This window comes from Microcebus murinus, chromosome 19 (genome assembly GCF_040939455.1).
Source record: "Microcebus murinus isolate Inina chromosome 19, M.murinus_Inina_mat1.0, whole genome shotgun sequence".
NCBI lineage: Eukaryota > Metazoa > Chordata > Mammalia > Primates > Cheirogaleidae > Microcebus > Microcebus murinus.
Window position 1 is genome coordinate 50,179,199 of NC_134122.1, and position 21,453 is coordinate 50,200,651.

The following is a 21,453-nucleotide window of genomic DNA, read 5'->3' on the forward strand; positions in this document are numbered from 1 at the left end:
TCTAATTTTAAACATCATTTTAACAACTTAACTAGATACACTTTTAAAAATATTTTGACGTGTAATGTAGAAGAAATAACTTCTTAAAACATTCTTTGTAAAACTAAAACAGAATATTAATTACACAAATGATCACATTTGATAAGTGAAATGAAGGAACCAGTTTATTTGCTCCACTTAGAAAAGGAAATTAATTTGTCGTGTCTCACATTGGAAACCATTAAAATCGATTCCTCCTCCTTTGACATCTGGCTGATACATAAGTACATTTTAAATATGTGGTTTTATTTGCTTTTGAAAACATCTGTTTCTTTTAGATAATCTATGATCCTCTGGATTGATGTGGGCCCAGCAGTGTGTACTAGGTGTATCCTAGGAACTTTCTAAGAAGTATAAAATGTTAAGGATACTAGTTGTGGATTTCCTTTCTGGTTAATTATGCTGTCAGATTAATAGGTGAGTCAAGTAGAGTTTTTCTTTAACAGATTTGTCAAGACTATCTACAAATAGGTTATTGAAAGGTTAGAAAAAGGTGAACGCTATATTAAAAGTATATAACTCACATTAAGATGTCCACAATAGTCATTTTCCAAGTTAAATCTTTTGAACTACCATCAGAGAAAAGTTACTTTGGTTTTTGCCCAAGAAGTGACAATACTTAATCTTGAATTCACACGTTTTTTTTTGTACAAAACATACACAAACTATACAAAAACTTGGCCTAAGAAATCCCATTGTGTACAGATAAGAATTTTTTTTTAATGGTCTTAAGATCTCAAAATTTCCTGCATTGCATGACTATTTCATTCCTACAAAGCTTAAACATTCTTTGATTTCTAATATAATGAGGGAAACTTTTACATGCCTCTGGATAGGAAACTCAGAAAATTTTAAACTTTAATTTGTAGATAGTGATCTGAAATTTTGTTATAAATGTTTGTTGCAATGTTTGAAATTGCTGGTAAGGTACAGTGCATTGAGTAATTGTGAATTTTGAAATGCAGAAGAGAAAAGCTTCATCTTTTTTTGTAAAGTCCTTTGCCATTAAAATGCTAAAGATACCGTCTTTAAAAATAAAGCAATAGTTTTATTTTTTAAAGCAAATAGCTCTTAGGAGTTTTATTTTGGCCATGGTCCAAGTTTATTACACTAACAGGATTTTGTCCCTTATGTTAAATTTTTCTACCTTTTGCCTACAGAAATACGGCAAAATGGCTTTGTATATGATCCTTTGGTTTAAAATGTAGAACCACTTATCTTTTGATTTCCAGGCAAATTAGTTCCATAAAAAGAAACATTTTATGTTTCTAGCTCCCTCACTCCTGCTTAAATTTTCTTAATATTATAAAATGATTGCTAAAGCAGTCAGATTCTATTGATGACACTGAAGGTTTTGAGAAATACTAATTCATATTCAGAGATACTTTAGAAATGAAACTTTTAGTATTTTTGCAAACCAGCCGCTTAAAAAATCTTTACTAACGTTTGTAATTTCTTGTGAAAGAAGCTGAACTCCAAATTTAAACATTGTAAAGGGTGAGGTCAAAGAAATGAAACAATGGCATGAAAAGTTGTTTTTTCCCATGAGCCTAAATACCTTATAAATGTATCTGCTTACACTAAATACATTGTTGAATTAATTATCCAGATATTTCAGGCTCATAGAATAGTTTTTTCTAAAATATTCAAGCACTTGAAAGAAATCAGCATTTTTTTTTGTAGGGGGGAGGAGGGATGAATTATCCAGGTAATTTTTTTATAATTCCTAGGTTTATGTGAGCATGGTACTTTTCTTTAGCTAAGGATAGTTTTTAAAAAATCCTTTTAAGACCAAAATTTTTCTTGAATATTTGGGCACTTATTGCCAAATAAGGTTTCTCCTTTTCTAATCTTTAGGAATGGATTTGTAGTTACACGTGCAATTTGCTATAGGAGGCATTCTTTCTAGTTAGTTTGGCAGGAGAGGAGTGAAAACCCAATTTGGCTTTAAAATGTAGCACATTAGTCAGTAACAGTTTCAGTGAGGATATTTAGAGTGGCTTTGAGAGGCCGTGTGACACCCATAGAGAGTCCATTCACGGAAATGACTTATTTGCAGTTTGTTATAATCTCTGTAGTTAATCATTAAATCAAGTAGCTTTTATTAAATATCAACATGTATGGTTAATACGAATACATAGGAATTTTAAAAAGTCATATCACTGTAAATATTCAAGTTTGTAAAAGGTATATTTGTAGTTAATATGAAGTGGGGCATGGCAAATGTGTTTGAATATTGGTAAACATGTATAGGACAGATTAAATCTGTTGTTTTGGTACACAATGCGTATACGATAATACTGAACTTAAAAGAATAGCATAACCTTATTTATATGTGCTATGCCAAACCAGAGCTAACTTTTGCTATGTGATAGGGCTTAAAAGAATATATATAAAGCATTCATGATTTATTAATATTAATATATATTACTTAAAACTGTAAAAGAGGATGTATTTATTTTATTTTAAAAATCATACCTCATGCAGTTTACCTTTGAGGGGATTATTACAAAGACCCTAACATTTTTGTATGTCTCATGTTTTAAAATGATTTTTGATCAAAGCAATAGCATTTAAGTTCTTCATCTGAATCTCTTAAAATTTGTTTTTAAAAAACATATTCAAAATATATGTCTATCTTTTTTGTGGGCCATTTCTTTGGAACTATATCATGTAAATGAGCTGTTCGGTAATATTGAAATGTCAATTGTGTGTTTATTAGACAGCAATGCTTCCTAAGGATGTCTATTTAGACAATTTTTGGAAAAGCACAATAGTACAATAATAGATAATTAAAACATTTAAGGAAAGTATTCATTGCTTGTGAGCTATAGCTACCGTAGAAGTTAGTGCCATCTATTTGTATTTAGTGTAAAAGAAATCCATTTTTTCTAATTTATAATGTTTTCTCTGTCACTTAAAATCCTCATCAAATAGAAGAAATTTGAGCATAAAATCATATCCCAAGAAAACCTAATTTATAAAAGTTATTTTTATAACTACCTGGCTTTGAGAAAGACGGCCTCATGCTTAAGCATGTGACGAGAGGGAGAAATGGTACAGGTTTATATGTAAGGCAGAGTCATTATACATGAGCCCTCGGTGTAAAATCTGTTTAAGATCTCTTCAAAATCCTCAAGATTTTGCAACTGAATAAACCAAAAGAAACCGAAGTCTGGCAGAAGAAATATTCCTTTAGGTTCTGATTTTTGTTGAGACTCAAACTCAAATCCATCCTTGATAGTCTGCTCTCTATTTTTCTCAATGTCCTTTTATTTACTATAGGAGGGTAAATTTTAGGCATCGAGCGATTTTGACACCATTGCACAACTGAATTTCCCAGCCAAGTTGTTTTGTGTCTGAATTTCTACCCTTCCGAAAAAATCGAAGCAAATTTCAAATGAAAACTGCATTTGAGATTGGCCCTCCACACCACTCTGCACCCGCAAACTACACGCTCCCACCTCGGGAGGACTGAGCTTGCAGGTGAGGGAGCCGAGACATTTCTGGGGGCTCATGGCATAAACAACATTGAACTAGATGACATCCTTAGGTTAAAAGAAAAAAAAAAATTAGGGAATATGTTGGGTCACAATGAAGTTTTGCTTTTCATGGTTAAGTGTGAAGTCTAGAAAATGTGGTGATTTCTCACATTCTATTTATATGTTATTTTACTTGAGGGTTGCCTCAAACCAGTACTAGACCCACTTCTGTGCAAAAGAGGGAGAGAGGGAGGGTTTGTCATCATTTATCCAGTTTGCTTTGTAAAGGTGCTTATCTTGCAGTAAAAATAATTCTTTAGTCTAAATATGACAGGCGGTTTGTAGGCTTGACCAGCATGGGAGGATTTTAAGTGATTGAAGTGTTTCTGTTTAAAAGTCAGTCAAATAACGCCCTCAATGACTAAGGCAATCAATCCTCACATTGTTATTCTTATTTAGTAATACATATATCATTTTTCCTCTCTCCTAAAATAACATAACTTTGAAGCCTTATAAACAAAAACAATTCCAAGCTTACATCTGTATCTTGAATTTTAAAATTTGCATTCTGGACTGGTTGCTTTTGAAATAATGAACAAATTTTGTTATTCAAATTATAAAAATATAATGGCCAGAATGGCCCGATGATTCTTCCTCATTTGAAGGCCTCCAGTGTGTGTCTGATATTCTCCACTCACAGATTGCTGCGGCCCATGGTCTGCCACAGAGACTAACCCAAAAATCACAAAAACGGAGAGCTGGAAGGAGCTAAGAGACTTCAAGTTCATTCATCCTAAAAGTGGACACAGGGCTGGGCCTGGGGAGAAAGAGTTCAAAGCTCTGTGCAAACATTTCATACATTTCCCAAACCTTATCATTTTAGACATGAGGCTTTTTCTCTCTTTAGAGGCAAACAAACTTTGAATTCCTTGATCTGGGCACATCTCTGATCAAATCTGAATCCGAAATCAGCATTCTGTTTGTGCCTAAGTAATAAAATTTGCATTGCGCAAATATATATTTACCATGATTACATTTACCATTGTCTGCTACCTATATAAACCAATTGAATCTAAGATTGAAATGATACTATTTCTTTTTCTGACTTTGATCCTATCATCTGTTTAAAAAATATAAAAATACAGCAGAACATTCTCTGAGGAGGACGTGTTTTGGCCTCTCTTCTTCCGGCTCAGCAAGACCTGAAACCCCGTCAGGATTCTACTGACTGACATGCTCTTCCTCTCTGTTCCCAGCTACGAAAGGGTTGCTCGGGTTTCCAAAACATGTTATTTGTTCAACCACAACGAGGCACTGCTCCTTGTAGGCTAGTAACTGTAAGGTTATCAGAGCCGTTGCCGGACATGCAGAAGGGAGAGAAGAAACAGGCACCCCAAAACCTGCTTGCTGCCGAAATGGGAGAATTGAATATTTTTCCACTCAATCGAAAAATTGGCCTTGATTTTTGGGAATGTTTCTCACCTCCTGGCAGCATCATCGACGGGAAGGGGGGCCCGGGAGAAAGTTGGGGGAGATCTATCAATGGACTGCCCAAGGAATCCCACCTTGATAACTTCATTTCTCCATTTGTCAGATCAGGACAATAACCCCTCTCACCTTCTTCCTTAGAATAACATGAAAATGAACATGCAAAAGCATTAAGCTCTCAGAGAAAAGATGCTACATAAATTTGAGGTGACATCTCTATAATAATAATTATTATTTTTTACATTATAATGAAATTTTTCCCTTAGCCCAAAGCCTTCCTACCAATGTGGTTTTTTTTTTTCCCCCAGTGTGGACTTTTATGATTTAAATTCATCAGACACTAAGAGTTTCAACTTTATTTCAGTTTCAAGCAGGCCCTGAGGAAAGTGATTTCTGTATGAAATGTGAAAATTAAAGTACCATAGTAATGGAAAAGATTTCATATTCTCAGGTGGGTTTTGTAGGTATGGACATGTTTAGGTATGCAAATCTCACATAACATATCATCCTTTTGGTTCCTTCCTTAAATCTCAGATTTCCCAAAGCCCTTTTGAATCTCTATATGATTAATCTAGTCCAAAGGCCTAAGGTGGATACAGATATTTTTTTTTTCTATTAACGCTGAAAAAACCAAGACTGAAAGATTTGCTTCATTTTTACTCTTGTGTCATAAGTATAAAAAACAGTATGATCAATATATATAATAACAAACAGGCATCACTCCCCAGGGAAGCACACATATTAAAATGATTTACCTAGAGATTTAAATGATTTACTCTGATCTCACCAGGAGAAGGTGGCACATGCCAGATCAGAGCTCAGAGCATCTCAATCTCAGGCCCCGCTTCATCTATGTGCTGTTTTATGTGCTGTTACAGCCACGTTGTGGTGCAGTGCAACTCTGTGGCTATTCTGCAGCACAGCAAATAAATCCATTTGCAGGAAGACGCACCTGGTGAAAGTCCACGGTGCAGTGGAATGCAGCCCTGCTGTGCGCGATGCTGCTCACAAGTAAACTTTGAAAAAATATTGCACAGGTCAAACTTATGATCCAACTTTTCCACGCAATAGGGCCAACTATTGGATGCCTTCACAATCCCCATTCAGCATGTCCACTTTGCTTTTGATGCGATGCCATTTCACAAAAGCATTCGAGCCACAGTCATCTATTTTTTTTCCCCTTCTTTCTCCCTTTGCTATAATGACACACATCATCCTTTTCATTTTATAATTTTCATAAGTTTTGTTTAAGGCAGTGACTATAACGATATATGTTTGGTGACATAGTTCTTTTGATGGGTATGTTTAATAGTTTGGCTTTTTAAAAAAGTTAAAAAACAAGAACCAAAAACAAACACGCGCCCCCCCCAAAAAAAAAAACTTCCCTCTGCTTGATACCATAGACAAGAGTCCAAAGGACATTAGCTGCTCCATTGCACACATTGGAAGGGAGAGTTTGCTGTAAGCTCAGTCCTTCTAATAGACTGGCAATTGTGTAAAAGGTTCAGGATTTTGTTTAACCATTTCTGCATGTGTTTTTAATGAGCTCACGATGGTTTGTAACAAAGGCCAGGTTGTGTGTTTTACAGCATTTTCTGACCTTATTGCTTCCTGCTGACTTGGGGAGTGGGCACCTGTGCTTCTCTCCTGGCTCACCTGTGGGAGTCGAGGTGTTGGGGCCATCTCCGGGCCTGTCCGCGTGCCAGGGATGAATCATGCAGCAGGCAGAGTGGAAGGAGTCTCTTTGTTGACAGCTTTCCATCTGGACTTTGGATACGGCTGATCGTTCATGTAGAGCCCTGGTTTGCTGGAAGGTGTGTGCAAGTCAGCTCCTCCGTGAGGGACCAAGAGTGTGTAAAACATCAGTTAAGGAACTGCCCCGGATTTCACCTGCAAAGCTCAGAGAAGCATTTTACTGTGAGTTTCAGGAACCCAGGTTTGTGAATGTGTATGACTGCAGCTTTGACAGGTCGGTATTTAATAGTCAATAGGATCATTTAGAGCCTCATTCAGATAATCCGGCTGGAGTACACCTGAATAAATACATCCAGACATCCAGCTCAGGTGGCTAAAAGCTAACCCCCTTTGAGTTTAATAATTAAAATAAACAGGGCTATTAAGATGAATTTCAGTTTGTCATGTATAAATGTAAGAAACTCCATAAAGGATGGTGTTTTGTGATTCATATAGGAATATGATGGATGTATGATACGTTTTCCACAGCTATTTAAGAAAAAAAGATTATCTTAGTCATGGGGTAAAGTTCTGTGATGCATTGCACCATCCAGGCTGTGTCTGGGCCAGTACAGATTTTTTTTTTCTTTTTCTTTCTTTTTTTTTTGTGAAAGATTACTTCTTGGCAAACTAGATATGCAAACGCCAGAATACAGTAAAACCACATTTAATTGGACCTACTTGCCAACTTCTTGAACACAGCTTGGATTATTCCACTGGAGGCTGCTTCTGTTAAAAGCTGGGGGAGGAGGAAGTGGCATATTGACAAGGCTTCAGATAATTTTTTTTTTCACTCGAAGTACAATTATGCAATGAGCCAAGTTTGGAAGTATTTTACTATGTTTAATAATTATTATTAAAGATATTGTAAAACATATGCATTTGTTAAACGGAATGTAATGGGAGTAAAATCATGTCATAAATTTTACTTTGGATTTATTTTCCTATTTTGTGTTTTATTTGACAGCCTTCCAAATTGATTCCAGCCCAAACCATGCACTCTAATACATATCATACTTGATATTAAAGTGAGAATATGAGTAATTTATAGAATCCGAGTGAGAACAGTTTTCTTCTCTTAGCCAGCCTATATGGAATTGCTACCTCTGTTCAGGTAGCAACAGACACATAAACCATACACTGAGTGAAATACTAGGAGTCACATCCTTCCCATGTTCTCCCTGATAGATGCTCCAAGCCCCATGTATCCTGGGCTTGTCTATTGTTCAATGGAAGAGCAGGGGCAAGGAGAAGGACAACTATTTCTCTATGTGTGTGCCAATCTACAGGCATCAGACTCCTCTCTAGAGATGCGGGTGGGATTCACTGACAAGCCAGAATCCCACTCAGGTGAGTGTTGACTTCGGGTGATGCTAAATTAGACCCTCATCCCTAACCTGGAAAGCTGAGAAGGCATGACATTAGTTTGTTTCACGTCTTGAGGTTAAACAAACGTGTGTGTCTTTACAGTCTCTTTTTCAAGGAGGAAAAATGCCCCTGAAACTGCACTGAATGAACAAAGGTGCCATCCCTAATGATTAGCAAGACGCTCGGATTGTTTGCACTGAACTCCACCTGCTCTGTGAAAACCCCATGATTTTCTCACTTTCCCACTCAAGCTGCTTAGCAATTGGGCCCTCTCTTCCAAGTGTGGTTGTGTGTCAGTTTGACTTCTGTGTGCCCTGCAATTACGTTGTTTTCTTTGGCTCTCCCACCGCAAATGGCCAGGGGCATCAGCCTGCTGAGCAGAGAAGGACAGGCCCCTGCGTCCACCTTGCAGCCCTGCAGCGGCCGCCTGTCCTTTCAGGCTGAGTTCTCAGCCGCATTCCTAGGTGTTTTGAATGTGCGCCCGGGGCTTGGGGAAGCCTCGTGAGGCTCTGTTGCTGCATGGGGTGGGTGGGGGTTTGAGGGGGTGGACTGCAGCAGCATGAGGCTTGCGTGTGCAGAGGGGACATGAGGACATCTGGACTGCATCCCTGCGAGCAGGGCTCCCACTGCAGGCCTTTGAAAACCCTGCTGCACCAGCCCCCAGCGCCTTGGAACTTTCTCCCTGGAGGATGTAGAAGAGCCAGTGCCCTTGATTTCTTGGACATCTACAGCCTCGACACAGGCAGGGCTGTTGAGGAGCAGCGAGGGTCAGAGGCGGGGCTTGGGAGCGTTCTGAAAAGTGCTTGTGTCTAAGAGCCTAGAACTGGGTGGTGGCTGGGGGGGGGTGGCGGGGGGGCGGGGGTTGACATGCATTTTGCACTCGAGTCCTCTGCTAACTAGCTGTGCATTCTTGACTGAGCTACTTCATCTCTTCATCTTTAAAATAAATCTTTTAGGCCAAATGACTCTGAGGTTCTTTCCAGCTCTAAATTCTTGGGTATTTTTTTTTACCTGTTTAACTGAAATGCTGATTGAACTTGGGCTGGGAACAAAGAAATATTTTCCAATTAGAGTAGAAATGGTGACTAATATACTGCTCTGGCTTCTGAGGCTCCCTGTGATCAAAGGCACGCTCGCTCTGATAAGGGAGGGCATGGGCCAGGCTGGAGAGCATTCCACCAGCCTTTGGGTTTTAATATCTAACTACATCTATGCCGGCGCATGTTAGCCATGTGCTAGACACATGCTTCCTTGTCTTCAGCCAAGTCCAGTGGGTTTTGGGTTAATTTTTATTTTTCAGTAGGAGAAATCTGAGAGATCCTAAATAGATACAAGGCAAGAACTTATTTAATTCCATGGTTTTTTAAAACACAAGACAACTACTGTTAAGAAAGGCAATGGGGACAAGATCACTTTTGTTCTTGTTGTCATTTTACCTAGCAATGAACAAGTAGAGAGGGCTCCTAGCTAAGGAGTCGTTCCTATTAGTCCTATTAGCAAAGTCGCTTTCTGTCTGTTCAGCTCTCCACAGTCTCGGTTGGACAGCTCCCTGCCACCTTCCACGACAGGGCCTTGCCTGTTGAAAGGCTAACTCTGGTAGGAAGGCAGCTTCGATAGGAAGGGGCACACCAAAGACCACTGCTTGTGGATGTGGTTCACGGGGTTTGGAGTGTCCAAAGGGATTGCTGCCAGGCTTAAAGACCAGAGATCATTTGAGTAAGGTGGATCATCCAAAGATAACACATCACCACTTGCAAATGGATGTTAAAATTAAAGAAGACCAAATTCTTAGTGGCAATCATAAAAATGGTAGCGAGATCACTGGCCTAGTCCTTCCCTGTATTTCCAGCATGTGCTTCATCCATTCCAGCATGAAGGAAAGCTCTACCAGTGTTCTGTGAAGAAACGGTGCAAGAGAATGATTGCGGGCTAATTTGCATAAAGAGTCTAACTCAAATATTTTCACTTTAATTTTTTTCATGCTGAAGGCACAAAGTAAAATGGTTGAGGAATTCAAGATTAGCATGTAAGTGAGACTGAAATAGGACTATGTTCTCATATTAGTTAAAACTCTTTGGTTGCAAGGAAGAGAAATCCAACTTAAGCAAGTTTAAGCCAAAAAAGAATTTTATTATAAGGCTCCTTGGATTCCAGGGAATCCAAAAGAGGAACATGGACAGGCCCCTCGAGCAGCTAGAAGTAGGAGCTCAGAGGCTGTCTGGATGTGCTCTCCTCTCCTTGCCTCTGATTCTCTTTCTGCTGATTGGCATTTTCTATTCCTCAGTCCACATGGTGGAACAAGGCTGCCAACTGCTTCTGCATTTACATGTCTTCATTTTCAGACACCCGGAGAGAGACTGACTTCTTTTGTCAGTTGCAGTTCCCAAATCCTGGGCGTGGGCTCCGATTGGCCCGTTCGGATCAGGTACCCACTCTTGACCAATGGTCAGTGCCAAGGGTGAGGTGCCACGTGGTGCTGAAGGCACACGCGTGTGCGTGCAGGGGCCGAGAGGCCAGGGGGCGGTTCCCAGGAGACAGGGAGATGGTTCCCTGAAATGAGGCTGGCACTGAGCTGACAAAACAACAGGGGCCCATTACATTTCCCAACTGAGATGAAAGGGAAGCCATGAGAAAATATTATTTACTTGGAAGTGAATATAATATATTCTCCTCATGATCTAAGAGCAGTTAATTTCTAACCCGTGGCCAAATGGTTACATGAAATAATGATGTATGTTTTTAAGTACTGTGAAATCTTAATGAATTTTCACATACCTTGGTTCATCTAATTTTCCTCCCTTGTCATTTATAATCTTGGGGCACGATCATATCCGTGTTTCTGAAATCCTGCAGAGGTCGTGGAACTCAACGGCTCCGCTCAGCTGTTTAATACGAACACAGGTGCCCTGTGGGCGGGGCTGGGGTGGGCAGACAGCAGCACACGCACACCAAGAAGACATTTCCTCTTGCTTGGGACCTAGGGAGGGGACTCTGTGTTGATGAAGGGCTCTGAGTTGCAGCAGATGTGAAATGCACGCTCTGCCCCCGGGGACACAGAGATCTGGAGGCAAGAGCACGGAGGTTGGTGAATGCGAATGACACCCTCCGTGCCTGAGCACCTACAGGTCATCGACCAGGGAATTAGCTACTAACGAAGCTGCACTAACCCTCTCGTGTGCTTCCCGCGCCTCAGTCCTGAACGCACCTGCCGCCTGCAAGGAGAGGCTGAGCCCGGGGGCATCTGGCTGTGCCACGCAGAGGGCAGAGAGCCACATGGCTTGTTTTAAATGGCAGGTGCAGGCTGTTTGGGTGTGTGGCTCATGACTCCTTAGGTACTCACTGTCCCATTGCTAAAGATGCAAAATGATCAAGAGAAAGACGAGTAAGAGATTGAAGGAAGCTCCCGATTTGAGTTAGGTCCTCAAGGTCAAGGTGAAGAAACATTGATTCAGGGTGTCACAGACTATAGAAAACGAAGATGGATATTTTAGGCACCATGGATTTTGTTCTTTCTTTTTGTGGTCAAATTATTGTGATTTGTATTCGGGGGACTCTGGGGACAAAGGATGCCGTCTCCTTCCCAGCCTTTGTTGATCTTCCCCTCCACCTGCCTGCCACGTGGACCAGGTTCGGGTCCTGGCCTTACCACTTCCCGGCCACGAGAGCTCGGGCATGTGGCAGCCTGTCTCGAGCCTCAGTTCCTCACTCAAATAGACATTCCAGAAACTCCCTCTGGGAAGGGCCATGAGGACTGGTGAGTTGATGCCTTTCAGGTGACAGAAAACGGCCTCAGACTAGCTTGAAAAACGAAGGGAATTTATGAACTCACGTAACCAGGAGGTCTGGGAGCGGCGGTGCCCATGGGGATGGGACGGACACAGGGACCCGGGTGACGACGTTAAGTTCTCTCATCCTCTGTTTCCTGTCTCCAGCCCATCTTCGTGGGTTTACCTGTATACTTCCTGCTAGAAATGGGCTTTTCTCACATGATAGGGGAAGCCTGCCAGGACTAGAGAAAGCTTTGAGAGGCTGAAACACAGGAGGGGGAGATTTTGCCAGGAAGCCAACAATAGGTTCTGCTCCTGGGTTCCTGCCTAGGGAAAGCAAATTTGAGGTGGGCGTGGAAGGGTAGGAAAACAGTGCTGTGGGCGAGGGCAAATATTTAAGTGATTAGTGCACACTTGACCCCAGGAATACTGCAGTCGCTGCCCTCATGAACCTTCTTAGTGACTAATGAAACAAGGAAACAGAATTATCATAAAGTGTCATAAGTGTTATAAAAGCACAGTTTACAGCAAGTAGGCGCCTCTGTAAGTGGGCCCCCACCTGATGATGCCTTGGAGAAGACTTTTCGGCGGAAGCGACAGGAGAATTGGAGTTAGCCTATAGATAAGGGGGTGGCAGAGTGTTCTGGGCAGAGGGGACAGCATGTGTGAAGGACCAGAAAGAGAACGGGCAGATCTGAGGAAGCTGTTACATCTTCCTGAGTCCAGTCGGTCTGGCTGGAGCGCTGTGGGCAGGTATATCAGCTTCCCAGGGCTGTCATAACAAATCCCACAAACTCGGTGGCTTAAATCAACAGAAGCGAGTTCTCTCACTGTTCTGGGGGCGAGAAGGCCAAAATGGAGATGTTGGCAGGACCGTGCTGCCTCCAGAGACTCCATGGGGCATGGAGCCCATGCCCGCTGCCCCTTAAATTCCAGCCTCTGGTGGTTCCAACTGCTCCAGTGGCCACATCACTCCACTTTCTGCCTCTGCCTTCACGGGGCCTCCTGAGCTCTGCCTGTGTCCTCTCCTCTTCTGCCTGTTAAGGGACACTTGTCGTTGGATTTAGGACCCATCTGGATAGTCAAGGGTGATCTCATTTCAGAATATTTAACTGCATTACATCTGCAAAGACCCTTTCCCCAAATAAGGTCACCTTCAAAGGGTCCGATTGTTAGGATGCGGCCACATCTTTTGGGGGACCACCACCCGGTCCACTGCGGGAGGGAGAGTAGCGAGAGGCACGCTGGGACTCGGGCCTCATCCTAGAGCGGGCCAGCGGCGTTTCAGTTTGCATTCCGAGGAGAGCACTCTGGTGTTCTGTGGAAGCGGAATTGAGATGGGGTGGCGGGGTGGCCGGTCTGTCAGGAGTTGACTGCTATGGTCCAGCTGAGGGGGCCTGTCAGGAGTTGACTGCTGGGGTCCAGCTGAGGCAGTGGCCAAGCGACAGGCAGAAGTGTTTGGACCCTAGATCTACTTAGGGAAACAAGTCCACAGGATTTGGGGTTGACTGGGGTGGGTGGCTGGAGGCGGGGGGACCGAGGGGTCCTCGTGGACAGCGTATCTTACTGGTGCGTCTCCCCCGCATGAATTCTTCCCGGGAGACAGCACTGGGAGATGGAAAGAAGGTTGGCTTTGGAACTGGAAAAACCTGGGTTCAAATCCCAATGCTACCTACCCCTTTCCAGCTACTTGACCTTGGTTATGTTTATTTTCTCTGAGCCGCAGTTCTCTCTGCCTCCTCCGTAAAGTGGAGGCAATGATACAGGCTTCGTAGGGCTCTTGAAAGAATTAAACGATGGCACGTGTGGAGTACTGAGCCCCGGGCCTCATACCACATGGGGACCCCAGATGTGTTAGTTCCCCCTCCCTCCTCTTGCCTGACTGAACCCCTTTCCTGCCAGTTCTTCCCCCTGTCGTTCAGCCGCACCCACCTCCGACCTCTGTCCCGTCTGCTTCCAGGGCAGCTGGCGGCGCCCCACCTGCAGCCTTTCTCTCCTGGGACCTGCCCACAGCCTGCCCTCTCCAGTGTCCTGGAACCTTGAACACGTGTCCTCTCACTTGTTACTCTTACATAGCACGGGCTGTGAAGGCCACAAGCTGCAAAATGGGTAGTCTCAGCGCCTTGCAGAGAAACCCAAAGTGCTGGCTTCGTGTCGTCTCTGCTGCAGTTTGCTCATTCCCTCATTTACTCCTGCACGTCTGCGTCTATTCACTCAGTGAACGTCTGGAGTGGGCCAGCCATCGTCTCGCCCAGGAGCGCCAAGCCCACTGTAACTGTGGTTCCCACCTCAAGCAGTTTCCTTATTCCACCAGGCACCCGACCCTCTCTCTGCTGATGGATTTTTCTGGATACACTGGTTTAGTGACCTCATTCTCTGGCTTTAAAATGTCTACAGGTAAAGCGAGGAGAGAACCAGAAGGAGCATGAGTTAGATTCTTCAGTCTCCTCTGTGCAAACGTTGGGAATCCTCTTCAGAAAGGGACACCCTCTAAGACAGGCGTCAAACTACAGCCCACGGGCCACATACGGGCTGCCTAGCAAATTTATCCGGCCCTCTGGGTGTTTTTGCCGCCGCTGCCTGTCCTGCTTAGCAGCCGACTGGTCCCGGGCCCACAGTGCGCACTCTCCAGCACCCTGTTTAAAAAGTTTGAGGACCCCTGCTCCAAGATGTGCAGGTTATGAGGGACTGGTTTAAACTTACCGCCTTGAAGAGATGTTGATTGTGAGGAAGGGAGAAACAATGAAATGTGAAATAGGTGAACTCTGGCAGGCAGAACCTTAGGAAAAAACAAAAGCGTGATTTCATGAATTGATGAATTCATTTATTCCACTGAGTTTGTGTCCGGTACTATGGGGTTTACCAAGAATAAGATATTGTGCCTGTCCCAGAGGACCTATAAGATACCAGAGAAAAAAAGGCAAGTTCACGGGTACAGGTGTCTTGCCCACCAAAAAAGCTGGCATTTAGTGGGCACCTCATGTTTAATGCTCTCTGCGTCACTCAACATAATTCCTGCTGATCTCTCCAACCATGTTTCAGGGTAGGTATTGATACCCATTTTACAGATGAGGAAACTGACACTCAGAGAGTAACGTCTCCAGGACCCAGGGTTCCAACCTAGATCTGCTGATTCCAAAGCCTATTAAGTCCACCTGTGAAAATTCAAGTTATGAAACAGAGGAAAGGGAATTTGGGGCATTACAAAAGTATTCTTCCTTTTCCAAAAGAATTCAGGTCTTTACTCTTTTAAATTTCAAGTGACTCTAGAACTTTTCCGACAGTTTGCAATCAGCTGATTTACCTCCAGATGTTTCGGGAACGCCCTGGTGCGCTGCACGGGGCTTTGCTTGCCGAGGCGTTGGTCGCCCCATCTAGAAGAGCACGTACCACGGTTTCTTTCCGCCTCGTTTGCTGATTCCGAAAGCTCATGTGGGGAGGACTGAAGAGGGATTTTAGAGCCTGGGGGTATTTAGATTCTCTCAGCCAAATCTCTGATGACACAGGTATGGAAACTGAGACCCAGAAAGGTTAGGCGACTGGCATGAGGTCACACAGCTCGTTAGTGGTGGGGGGTCGAGACTTGGTTTTGCCTGGTTCTCCTGCTGCCACCGGCGCTGCTCAGCTGGCTAAAAGAGATGGCTCTGCCCCAAGTCGCCTGGGGCTCTGGAAGGGCGAGGAGGGGTCATAGTCACCCCGTTATTTGATGAAGCAAACTGCAGTGTCATGGTTTTCCAGGGTTTACACGCTCGCTCTGGGACACCCACAGCCCGGAGTCAGGCTTCCCTGGTGACATGCGGATTGACCACGGCGAGCAACCCAGCCCTGCTTCACCCGCCCTGTGCGTGAAGGGAGCCCTTTACATTTCACTGAAGTCTGGCACATTCCGAGCCCAGGTGGCCTTGTTTCTGCCTCCTGAGACAAGCAGGCAGTTCGGCCTGTGAGTTCGAGTCTCCTAGAGTAGGTTCTGCTACCTGAGGACAACTGGCCCGGGACTCTCGGAGTCTTTCCGAACGGAACACAAGCGCCACGCGTTGGCCTTCGTGGCGTCCCCCAGGTTCCAAGGTGGCATGGCTGGGAGAGCCTAGGGCCAGCGGGGACAGGCCTGTGCCACGTGTGCTCGCGCGGTCGGCCGCTGCAGTGGCCGTCCCCACGGCCCCGCCGCTGCAGCAGAACTTCCCCGGCCCCTCCGCGCCCCCTCGGAGTGGAGGAGGAAGTGAGAAAGGGCTTGGCTGGATGCCTGGCACACAGCAACCCCGCGTAAAAATGCCAGCCATCACTACCGCTATTGTCATTCTCACGACTTGTACGTCTTCTGCACACCCACCGGCCACCTTCCTGTGAGCACGGGGACCAGGCGAAGAGTGAATGGGCTCGCGGGACGGGAGCGACCGCGTGTGAAGGTTGGGGCGGGAGGAGGGCAGCCCACGGCCTGCCTGCAACGTCCCTCCTTGCATCTCCGGCTCCGGGAACCCTAGCTGCCCTTGGGGCCCCCTTCTTCTCTGTCACTTCGGCACAGCCGCTGCAATTAGTGCCTGGGACGTGAATGGCTCTTCTCGAGTGCTGCCCTCTCTGGGGTCCGCTCATGCCCGTGGCCGCTGACAGCCTGCTGTGTGTCAGCATCTGAGCCTGAACTCTCCTGAAATTCTCACGTCAGTCTCAGGAAGCAGGCATTTCCCACTGGCTGGGGTGGCTGAAGAAACAGGGCTCAGCAGTGTTAAGTGACTCGTCCAAGGTCATCGTGGAGTGACAGGGCAGAGGCAGCTTCGGGTCTGCCCGGCGCCAAAGCCTGTGCTCCGGCCACGTACCTCTGGCGCTTTCCGCGGCTGCTGAGGTGGGCTGCGGCCACAGACTTCCCCCCGCAGTGCAGTCGGGCACACGGGCGATTTTCATTCCTTATTTAGACATTTCTGTGTTTTCTAAATCGTTTTCAATGAGCCTGCATTGCTTGTGTGCTATAATTGAATATAATATTAATAATCACTGACAGTGCACATGTGTCATCTCACTTGTTTCTTGCACGACCCTGGAGAGGATCCTGAGATGATCATCCTTGTTTTCTAGAGGAAGCCAAGTGGCAGATATGGGCGATGACTCACCTGTGCAGTAGGGTCAGTAGCGGCAGGGCGGGGGGTAGGCCCAGGTGGGGCTGACCCAGAGGTGTGCTGTCGGCCACTGAGCCTACTGCTCCCAAGTAGAAAAGAAACTTTGCCTTCAGAATACAAGTAGCAGTCCATTTATATGAAATGCCCAGAATTGGCAAATCCACAGAAACAGAAAGCAGATTTGTGGTTGCCAGGGGCTGGGGGTGGTGGGTAGTGGGTGTGGAGTGACTGCTAATGGGGACAGGATTTCCCTTTTGGGTGAAGAAAATGTCCTGGAACTAGATAGCGGTGATGGTTGCGCAACATTGTAAATGCACTAAATGTCACTAATGGTAAATTTTATAGTATTTGTATTTTACCACGATAAAAAATGTACCAAAAAGGGGGAAAGCAAGAAAAGAAAAGGCTATTACTAAGAATTTCCAGGGACAGTTACATTAAGGAAGCTCTTCTAAATAAAGTTTCACAAATGCAAAAAAAAAAAAAAAAAAAAAAAAGAGCAAAAAATCCATGGGAATGGGGACCCTGAAAGCCTGGCATGGGAATCAGATGGCCATTAGAATTATTCACTCTACCAAAACGGTCTGCAAGTTGAGAAATCACACCATCTGAGGGTTAGAGCGTACTGAATGCTACATGCTTTATGTGGATCATTTCACATAACGCTATGCCCCGGGTATAGTTATTTTTATGATACCCATTTCACAGATGAGGAAACTGAGGTACGCAGAGGTTCAACGGTGGTGCCTAATGTCATAACACTACTAAGTGGCAAAGCTGGACCTTGATTCCAGCTGGGCTCTGACCTCCAGGTCCACTCTTCACTGTGACCATTATAGATCTGTGTGTCCTGAGCTATCACCTGTGAGGGCAGCATGGTCCCATTTAACTCAAAGAATCATTGCCGTCTCTATTCTTCCCACTTTCATCAGTAACTGCTTGTCCAACAGGGATAAGTGCCTCAGAAATACTGAGCCCAGTGAAACTGCTGAACACGGGAGCCCCAGCGAGGCTGTGCCGGATGATGACAAATCGTGTTCAAATTAACCTTGTGCCCTGAAGGTTGCCTTTGGTGGGAGCGGCAGAGAGGATGTGAGCTTCTTGCCAATTCCACCCGGCGGAGCCTGCCAGGCCTCCCGACTGCGGTCCTGTCTCCGGCCAGCATGGTGGCTGCCATTCCCAAGCCAGCTGCGGCACAATGTCCCACCCTGTGGTGGCCAGTGCACACCCAGGAAACGTGAACAGGGAGAGGCTCCACCGAGGGAGAGCGAGAAGAAGAAAGTTCTAAAGACTGAAAAACAAAATGAAAAGCCAAATCCACAATCTTCTGCAATAGATATTCTTTAAAGTCCTGGTGGGGTAGGAGCTATGCTCTGTGTGTATGAAGAGCTATCAGGGCAAGCTGCTGCTGATGTTATAATTCAAGGTCTGCTTGGATAAATAACTACGAAACCAATAACAACCCAATCCTGTGCAAATATCTGCTTTCCATGTAAGGGTTTGGGGCAGACACATGAACTCTCAGATCCTGCAACTTCAGAGAACAAAGAGAAGAGGTCTCAGGGAAGCTCCAGGCAGAAGCCGAGGGGGTCCTGGAAAGCTTCTGCGTGTGAATTATGCAAGGGTTCCTCTGCTGGTTGGTGGCAGGGCAATGATCGTCCTCTGGTCATTCCAGATTTAAATTCTAGAGCCATCCACATCCATTTCCTCTGCCCTGCTCACGCCTTCACTTCTCCTAACCCCACTCTGGTCAGTTGATGGGATCCGTCAATGTGATTTTGGGATCAGTTCTCCCCTCGGTCTTCTCCCTGCCTGTGCCTCGTAACCTCCTGCCTGGACCATCACAAAAGCCCCCTACCTGGGTTTCCAGGAAACCACAGAGAACCTCTAAAAGCACCGGTGAGGTCAACTCACTCCCTTGTTCCAAATCCTGCAGTGTCTCCATGTCACTTACAGAATGAAACACAAATTCCCACACAATGCACATGGCCATCCAGTTTCATCCGATCTTCGTCCACTACTTTCAACACATGTCCACTGAATTCCCCCACGTGCCGGGCACTGGGGCCCCCTGTGCACACGACGCTGGCAAACAGAGTCCTGGTGCCTTCTCTCAAGGATCTCAGAGCAGCATGGGGTCCACAGCCAGGGCGCTAGGGACACACAGAGCTGGAGCCCCTGTGAGGTCAGGGAGGGCTTCCTGGAAGAAGTCACTGGGAGTCCCCTAAAGAAAGCATAGGAGGGAGCCAGGTAAAGGAGAGGTGGGCACGGAGTGGACAGGGAATGGAGAGGGTGCAAGACCCAGAGGTGAGGGGACACGGTGAGCACGGCCACAGCCTGGGGGAGGGAGGGTGAAGACGGGAGGAAGTGGGTCCAGATTCCAGCAGCCTGGGGAAGCCTGAGCAGTGGGAGGCCAGGAGAGGGTTTGAGCGGGAGAGGAATCTGAGTAGATCTGCATGTTGGGAAGATCATTCTGTCTGCAGTTTGGAGAAAGGATTGGAGAGAGGGAGAAGAGAGGCAGGGGGATAGTTAGGAAGCCCTTGCAGGGGTGCAGGCAGCGGACGACTGTGGCATCAGTGGCCATGCTAGGGAAAGCGGACAGAGGTATTTGAGATGCTGAGTGGGCAGGTCTTGGCAGGTATTTGATGTAAAGGGTGAGAGCAAAGGGGCAGATAAGCCCATGGCGCAGGTATCTGGCTCAGGTGGTGGTGCCATTTTCTGGGATGGGAGCCTGGGACGGGCCGTCTGGGGTCTGGGCAGGGGTCAGGGGGTGCAGGAGTCGGTGAGTTCAGGTTTGGACACATTGAGAGTCACTGCCTGTGAGACATACCAGGAGAAATCTTTGTTGAGATTGAGAAAAACAGAGAGCCTAAGACAGAAGCCCGAGAGACACCAGCGACAGAGCAAAGCTGCAAAGGAGACCGAGAAGGGAGAGGCGCAGAGGCAGGAGGAAAACCTGGGGCAGGGGGTTGATGAGAGCAGGGCGGGAGGAGTCGGTGCTGGCAGGGGGAGCACCCAGGGACAGCGAGTTGAGGAGTCATCCGAGGTGAGACTGTGGGAGCAGGGAGTGAAGACCATGTCTGTTGAGAACTTTAGGCAAGAATGGTGGAGAAAAAGAAAAGAATCGAGCCTGGAGAGGGCTTCCCGCCTCCCTGCAGCCCTCCCCTCCTCCCTTCTCTTCCGGCTGGCGAGTGAGGAGCACGTCGTCATAGAGGGAAGGGGCCGGCGGAGCAGAGCAGGTGAGGGGCCAGATCCAGGACGGAGGGAGGGGGGCAGGGGACGTTGTAGGGGACAGACCCCAGCCTGAGTGGAGAGCTGGGCCCCGGGGAGGAGGCTCCCTCTCTCACTGTTGCTGAGAGGAGGGCAGGAGGGGCAGGTGCAACTAGCCCTGGCTTTGGGGCCCGGCCTCCGGGAAGCCACCTCCTCTTATCAGCTTCTCTAGCCTCGCCTTGAGCTGGCCCCGTGCAAAAGGGCTGCCGCACTCCTGCCCACACATGCCGCCTGTCTCTACTCCACTCCCTGCCTGCACTTGTAGTGTCCTCCACTTTACCTGCCCTTCATTCCATCTTTAGATGCAGATTTTGTGGGACCTGCAACATGCACAATTTCAGACAGTCTCTTTAAAAAAAAAAAAAAAGGATGCTAAAATATAAGACTTCGGTAAATTTTGCAAAAACACACAATGGTGTGAACACATGTCTGTGACCCTTCCTAGGACCTCGGAAGAGATCCAAAGCTGGGGGGTTAATGTCACTAGCTTCATGGTAAGGCTTCCTGGATTCCAATGTTAAAATCCCACCCCAACCTCAAGCAACAAACAAAATTAAACAAAGAAAGAAACTCAACTCAAACAAATAAAAAGCTTCTTCCAAGAAGTCCCTCCAGCTGGGCAAAAGGAAGGAAGGAGAGCCTGGTCTTCCCCATTTGGAAAATGGAGTAAGAGCATGTACCTCTGTTTGGTGAGGATTAAATAAGGTAGCATAAGGGACAGAATCTGGCAGAGTTCCTTTCCCATAATTGGTGTTTGACAAATGCTTACTTAAAAAAAAAAGGAATATATGAACCTCACTCCCCATTCTCACTTATCACTTTGACCTAAGTGTCAGTTAACTGTGTTCTCGTCTTGTCTTTCCTAGTAGACTCCAAATACCTTGAGCGTATCGCATTAATTTTAAGTCCTTTGCAAGGTCTTTCAGCATGTCTTGCATATAGTTGGTGTTCAATGAATTTATTGAATGAATGGGTGGATGAATGAATGGTAGTGCACAAATCAATCAAGAAGGAAGTTCATTGTTGGGGATTTGCTCAGAACTCCACCTAAATGAGTTTTCCAGTTGAAGCTGTCCATTCTTGGTGCCACGTTGATGGGGATCAGTCAACAAAAGGACAGGAAGGACTGCAGCTGTGTCGTGGCAGATAACACACATTCGGCTGAGGAAGCAGAAAGTGGAGAAGTTAGGGCTGGAGGTT